We start from the raw sequence: 7,505 nt of genomic DNA, 5'->3' as shown, positions 1-7,505 counted from the left end.
ATCCTGAGAGCTATTCCCACTTGATTTGGGACTAGAACTCAGGATGAAGGCCAATTCTGCATCTATGGGCAGCTAAACAGTACAGTGGGAAGAGTGCCAGGCTTGAATTTAGGAACTCATCAGAATTCAAATCTGGCCTCACACTTAACAGTTGTGACCCTGGGCAAGGCACTTAATCATGTTTGCCTCAGTTTCCTCATCTCTAAAACAAGCTGGATAAGGAAATGGCAAATATCTTTGCCAAGAAAACACATATGTGGTCACAAACAGTTGGACATTATTAACTGAGTCTATAGATGAGGAAATCCCCTGCACAGACATAACTAAACCCAAGAAAAGTTGGTATCTAGTGGGTGTAGAGCAGAAATAAAAAGGGGGAGGATTTCAAATTCAGTGGATTGAATTTGTCAAAGGTCAAAAATGGTAATCAACAAAAAGTAGTCTCCATCTCCAAACTTGTGCATCTTTGCACAAGTTGAATTACTTCAAATGGTTTTCCTCCCTTCATCTTTTGTTTTCCTTCAAGACTTTCCAGGTTCCCTTAATGCTATTTGTTCTGAAACATTAAGCATCTACTACAATCCAGGAAATGAAGATACAAAGAAAGGAATCCCAGGTTGTCTCCTCCATTTAAAAGTAAGCTTGAGGGCAGAGACTCTTAGTTTGAACTCAGCAAGATGACTTCCTAACTTTCTTTTCTCCCAGCTATCATCCCACCTACCTCACTTAAATTCAGCCAAGTAAACAAAGTAATATTAGGATACAATAATTAAAAAGGGAGGGAGTGTAGTGCTGTAGTCAAGAAAAAATTCCCAGGAGTATTATCAGCTAAGTCTTCAAATGGTTCCCCAAAGCAGTTAAAAGATTAACATTCCAGGGCCATGTTTTAGGAGTGGGTAAGTGCTAGTGCCAAAGCAAATCAATTTTGGGACAGTATGCAGTGTTCATAAAAAGTGGTGTAAATATGGAAAGAAATTCTGAAACTGGATTACAAAGTTTTAAAAACAAAGCTGAAGTGTTTGCATCTATCCTAGAGGTAAGGATCTTTGAAAGGAGGGAGAAGAGGGCAAGATCAGATGTTTCATCTTGCTACATCATGCATTTCCCTGAATCCTGCATATTTTTACCAAAATAGCTTCTCTGACTACTCCAAATGAGGGGCAGCTAGGTGGCTCAGTGAATAGAGCACTAACTAGGCTTGGGAGTTGGGAGAACCTGGGTTCAAGTTTGGGCTCAAGACACTGTGGGCAAATCACTTGACCCAGTTGCCAGGACCTTAACTGCTTTTCTGTTTTGGATTTGATAAAATTCTAAGGTATGGGTTTAAAAAAAAAATTATCCAAATACACAAGAGGGTCAGCTAAAAATTTAGCTCTAAAAATATTACAGTGCTTTTGTCTGAAGTGTCTCCACTAGTAAGCTTGGTACAGGATCCCCCTTCTTCCTTCCATTTTATATGGCAGGTTTATAACTCCACGGTACATGGATCTCAATAAGCATCTTAGTTTCCCAAGACAATGCCACCCCAATTTCAATTAAACACTTTATCAAATGCCTATTATGTGTCAAGCACTGTGCTAAGCCCTGGATATACAAAAAAAGGTAAAAGAAAACTGCCTGCCCTCAAGGAGCTTGTAACTCAGTTTAGATAGTACAAGTAGTCCTGTCCCTTTCAGATGCATGCTTTATTTGTTTTTTTGTTTTGTTTTTTTAAACCCTTGTACTTCGGTGTATTGTCTCATAGGTGGAAGATTGGTAAGGGTGGGCAATGGGGGTCAAGTGACTTGCCCAGGGTCACACAGCTGGGAAGTGGCTGAGGCCGGGTTTGAACCTAGGACCTCCTGTCTCTAGGCCTGGCTCTCAATCCACTGAGCTACCCAGCTGCCCCCTACAGATGCATGCTTTTAAAAAACAAAACAAACAAAAAAAAAAAACCGTACTTTCCACCTTGGAAAGCATCTATTCCAAAGCAGAACTGCGGTAAGGGAGGGACAATTGGGGGGGCCAAGTGACTACCCCAGGGTTATACAACTAATGTCTGAAGCCACATTTGAACCCAACTTCCCATTCTAGGGCCCACACTATTACCCACCTAGCTGCCCCAGGATGCAAGCTTCTTGAAGTCAGATTCTGTTTCACTTGTTTTTTCAAACTAGTTTGTAAAAACTTTCCCAACCTGAGATGATCCTATATTTCCATATTACTATACAGTTTAAGCTTGGGCCAAATCAGCCTTCTTTTTCGGTCTTCCTCCTTGCCCCAGTTAATATTTCACAAGACGGGTCTTTCCTAGCAAAAGGTAAACTAGACGGAATCTATATCCGTTGTCTTTGTACACGCGGTAGTTAGCAATGCTCGCCAGAGAGCACGGATTTTGTAGGTATTAGATGCATAAAGGTTGCAGGGGGTTGGGGGGAAAGGGCGCGGGAGGGAGTGTAGGCTTCCTAAAAAGAACCCAATGCTAGCAGGAGGGGGAAGGGGTTACGCCGCATGTCGCTTGTCCTTAAAAGAACCGCTCAAACTTGGGGTAAGCGGAACCAGTTATAAACAAGCTGGGGCTGCTTTTGCACTGCTGCTTGGCCCGGGATACCACAACACAGGCGTTCCACGGGTTCAAAGGCAAGTGCGACCTGCGTAAATAAGACCCGAGAAGCGAGACTGTGACCGTAGAAACCTTTTTATTAGCAGCTTTTACAAGGGCAGGGGGAAGGACGGTGGAGGTCGTGGGGCGCGCATGCGCCAAGAACGGCTCTCACGCCGCCCGAACACGCCCGAGACCTGCGGGGGACAGAAACAAAAGTCGGTAAGGAGTCCCTGAGGACGCAGAGCCCCGATCCAGGCCGCCCGGATGGGCTGGGCTCAGATTCTGATTCACTTCATGGCAGTCAGTAGTCTAACACGCTTTCATGGATGTTCATCACAGCCGCCCGCTTCCTCCACCCGCGACAACAAGCATTACTTACCCAGAGAAAGTGCTGGACGGAAAGGAGCGACGGCTCGCGCGGGTCGCATGTTAAAGGAGGAGGCAGGAGCAGAGGGACGGCCTTCATCTAAGGCAACCAGTAATTGAACAGACGCTATCCACGTGACTCTAGAGTGGTCTTTGGGTTGGCCATTCCCGCAGAGGCGTCTTACCCATAGGATGGCTTTATCTCAACCATAAAGACGAGAAAGAGAGCCCAGAAAAGAGAGAGAGAGGGGCTCCTGCTTTCTTCAGGGTTTGGCTCCCTCTTAAGGAAGTGGAGATGTGCTTCACCTTCGCCGGCTTTAAGTTTAAGTGACTTTTCCCGGGATATGTTAGGTAAATATTTAAATGGTTTTAAGCACTTTGAAGTATTATTTGCATTATGAATAGCTCTTTAGCCTAGATAATCAACAGATCTACGAATCAGCGTTTGTTTATTTCCAAGATGTAAATGCTCAGGCTGAAAATTTAACCATTGTTCTCCTATTGAAGGTCGGAATCCAGTACATTTTCTGATCAATTCCTCACTCCTTTGCACAGACATTCTAACTCCCACAGTTAGAATGCACTACTCTCTCCTTGCATTCACCCATCACAATCCTTTTTGTCTTTCTTCTTAAATTTCTAATATAGCATATTTTAAGATTTACAAAGTTCTTTGCTTGGAGTTGTTAACTGATTCCATGAAAAGATGGTGTTAGGTGAAAGAAAGAATGTGACAAGGGGAAGGAGTTTCACAGGAATAATGTTATAAATGGGAGATTGACCAAATGACCTTTAGAGTGCTTTTACAATTTCATGATGGGACTTGGCTATAATATGTTAATGTAATAAGATTGAGACAACTTAATTTGGAGGTGCCTTCCAAAGTATCAAATTAAATATTAAGGAATAATCTGTTAAAAAAAACCCAATAATATTTATTTTCATGCTATAATATATAACAGATATGAGATGGACCAAGACTGATTTTGTAGGAAAGAGACTGCAAAATTTTTGACCCCAGGAAGGAATGTCACAGGGCATTGGAGAAGATGTAACATGTGAGCAGAAACTTCTAGTGACCCCTAAGGAGACTTGTGAGCATGGAGCAGAAACAAGCATGGAGAGAGACACTGGGAATCTAGGAAGGACCAAAGCCACTAGGTGGCACAATGGATTAAACATTAGACCTAGGACCAAGAAGTCCTGAATTCAAATTTAACCTCATATGCTTCCTAGCTGTGTGACCTTAATTACAAGTCATTTAACCTGGGCTAGGCAAGTCATTTAACCTCTATCTGCCTTAGTTTCCTCAACTATAAAATGGGGATCATCATAGCACCTACCGCCCAGGGTAATTGTGAGAATAAAATGAGATAATATTTGTAAAATATTTAGCATGGTGCCTCACACATAGTAGGCACTTAATAAATGCTTGTTTCCTTCCTTCTACTGGAACCAGCACAAATGAAGAAAGAGACGCCTAAAACTGCTGCCACCCTGAGCAAACTGGCAGGGAGAAAAAATGAAAAAAATTAAACAGAGACTGAGGCTGGGCAATGCTGGAACCATTTGAAACAGATGCTAGAGCATTTCCTTCTGCTGAGAAGAGAACTATTCTTCACTTCCCCATCCTTTGTTTCACTCTGTCTCTTGCTTCCTTCAGAGGGGAGCTTCTATGCCCAATCTTCGTTTCTGAAGAATTTTATTTGCTTGCTGTTCACTTATTTTTTTTCATCTGTTTCTCTTTTAAAAAAAAATTAAATGGCTAACTATTTCATTACTGATTTGTGTTCTTGTGAAGGAAGAGGCCAGAGGTAGTTGAGTACAGTGGAAGGTAGAGACAGAGACAAAAAGAGAAAAAGAGACAGAAAGAGACAGAAATACTGAGAAGAGACAGATAATGAGGATTTACAAGTGCTAGAATCTTTAGGCAGTTAGGTGGTGCAGAGGATAAAGCACTGCATTTGGAGTCAGGAAAACATGAGTTCCTATAAGGCATCAGACATTTGCTTACTGTGGGACCCTGGATAAGTCATTTAACCCTCTTTGCCTCAGTTTCCTCATCTGTAAAATGAGTTGAAGGAGGAAACAACAAACCACTCCATTATCTTTGCCAAAGAAAACCTAAATGGAAGATTAGGCATGAAAACTTGGACATGACTGAACAACAACAAAAAACCTTTAGGACCTTTCTTGGCATAATTCATATTTTTATAACTTCTTAGAGCAGGAAAAACAAAACATGAATTGATTTCTGCCCATATGAAAAAGGCAACCTTTGTAGAGGGAAAGGCTACTAGGAAGTCCTATTGCTCAGGTAACCACCTTAGGCACTTCCTCTTTCCCATGGCCTGGAGTTGATTAAATAGTTATTCCTGGAGGTAGAGGCTGGGAAAGAGTTGTGCCTGGGGATAAGAGACAGAAAGGGAGAATGACTAATCACTCCCCCCCCAAAAAATGTTTTTCAACACAATACTACAAGCACTAACCATATGCCAACTGCTATGCAAGAAATATGGAAGTTTCCAGAAAATAGTAGGGAAGGCATATTAGTGAAGAAAAAGGCACTTACCCAGTGCCCAGAACAGGGTCAGACTATGGGTTTCAGAGTCCTGGGAGCTCTTTCTTTTTGACCTTTCCTCATTTTTCTGGAAACATTGTGAAATGCCTTCTTTCCCCCAAACACAATATTTCTTTGGATTTTCATGACCTTACTCTCCTTCCAACTGCTCCTTGGGCTCCTTTGCCACATCTCTATCCATCTTATGTCCATTAACTGTAGATATGTTACCCAAAGCTCTGTCCCAGGCTATCTTCTCAATATATTCTCCTATTTGGTAACCTCATCAGCTTCCCTGGGTTCAATTTTATCTCCCAGTAGGTAATTCCCATCATCTATATAATCATCCCTCTTCTGTCTTCTGAGCTCCATTTCCAAGTCACCAACTGGCTATTGGACATTTCTAGCTGGATGTTAAGCATCTCAAATGCTACATGTCAAAAATAAAACTCATGGGTAGAGTCAAGGTGGCAGAGAAGATACATAGACCCACCTGACCTCAATCAAATTACCCTCTAAAAAACTATGTTATAATGCCTCAAAATGAATTCTGGAGCAGCATAACCCACAAAAAGATGGGGTGAAATAATTTTCAGCTCAAAAGAATTTAAAAGGCTGACAAGAAAGATTTATTGCACCAGGGTGGAAGTAGAATGCAAAGCATCATGCCAAGGCAGGCTCCACTGTGGCAACAGGTCTTGGGGGTGGCTAACTCAGTAGCAAAGGCTTCTGGAGGTCTCAGCCACAGAGAACAAGGGGGATAAGACAACTGCTCAGGAGATTATATGGATCTTTTTGCTGAGTCTGGGTGCAAGATTCTTGTCACATTGCCCAAATGTATGTAGACTTCACAATCCTGAGTCATAGTCTCAGGAGTAAGGAAGAACACTGGCACAGACTTGAAGCCACAGGAGAGCAGAGGACCCTGGTCACAATCTGAAGGAGGAAAAGAGTGCTTGTGGTTACCTTTCCTTACATCATACCACCTTGAAAAAACTGAAAACGTATAGATCCCCAGACCTAGCTCTGAAAGCAGCTGCACAAAGAACCTGAAGCTTGGTGCTTCAACCAATGCAACCTTCATCACAGTTACAGAGCCCAACATTAACAATTTTTTCAGTTAAAAAAGAAAAAGACAAGAAAATGAGCAAACAACAACAAAACAACAACATGGAAAGTTATTTTGGTGAAGAGGAAGATCAAAACATAAGCTCAGAAGAAGACAACAAAGTCAATATTGTTACATCCAAAGCCTCCAAGAAAAATATGAATTGCTCTCAAGCCCCAAAAGAATTAGTGTAGGAATTAAAAAAGGATTTAAAAAATCAAGTAAGAAAAGTAGAAGAGAAATTTGGAAAAGAAATGAGAGTAAAATAGGAAAACCATGAAAAAAAGAGTCAACAGATTGGGAAAAGAAGCACAAAAAAATGCTGAAGGGGGCAGCTGGGTAGCTCAGTAGAGCCTAGAGATGGAGGCCCTAGGTCCAAATCTGGCCTCAGATACTTCCCAGCTGTGTGACCCTGAGCAAGTCACTTAACCTCCATTGCCTAGCCCATACCACTCTTCTGCCTTGGAGCCAATACACAGTATTGATTCCAAGACGGAAGGTAAGGGTTTAAAAAAAAAAGAAAGAAAAAAATGCTGAAGAAATTAAACATAATAGGCCAATCTGTAAAAGAGGCACAAAAATGCACTAAAGAGAACTTTTTTTTTTTTTTAGACCCTTAACTTCGGTGTATTGTCTCATAGGTGGAAGAGTGGTAAGGGTGGGCAATGGGGGTCAAGTGACTTGCCCAGGGTCACACAGCTGGGAAGTGGCTGAGGCCGGGTTTGAACCTAGGACCTCCTGTCTCTAGGCCTGACTCTCACTCTACTGAGCTACCCAGCTGCCCCCTAAAGAGAACTTTTTAAAAAGCAGAATTGGCCACATGGAAAAAGAGGTGCAAAAATTCACTGAGGAAAAGAACTTTTTTTAAAATTTTGAATATTTTCCCA

At 41.9% G+C, this 7,505-nt stretch overlaps 1 long non-coding RNA gene and 2 other non-coding genes across 3 annotated transcripts; all 3 read right to left on the bottom strand.

Annotated features, from left to right (window-relative positions):
- Positions 1-2,488: 2,488 nt before the first annotated feature.
- Positions 2,489-2,627, bottom strand: LOC123248261. Its single transcript, XR_006506329.1, has one exon. It is a non-coding gene; the product is annotated as a small nucleolar RNA SNORA76 (small nucleolar RNA).
- Positions 2,628-2,659: 32 nt separating this feature from the next.
- Positions 2,660-3,282, bottom strand: LOC123244860. Its single transcript, XR_006506095.1, has 2 exons — positions 2,964-3,282; positions 2,660-2,778 (listed from the first exon to the last, which is right to left on the bottom strand). It is a non-coding gene; the product is annotated as an uncharacterized LOC123244860 (long non-coding RNA).
- LOC123248224 lies at positions 2,858-2,924 on the bottom strand. Its single transcript, XR_006506295.1, has one exon. It is a non-coding gene; the product is annotated as a small nucleolar RNA SNORD104 (small nucleolar RNA).
- Positions 3,283-7,505: the final 4,223 nt, after the last annotated feature.

Source organism: Gracilinanus agilis, chromosome 4, assembly GCF_016433145.1.
Source record: "Gracilinanus agilis isolate LMUSP501 chromosome 4, AgileGrace, whole genome shotgun sequence".
Lineage (NCBI taxonomy): Eukaryota > Metazoa > Chordata > Mammalia > Didelphimorphia > Didelphidae > Gracilinanus > Gracilinanus agilis.
Note: the sequence above shows the minus strand (reverse complement) of the source record. Positions and strands in the feature narration are given on the sequence as shown.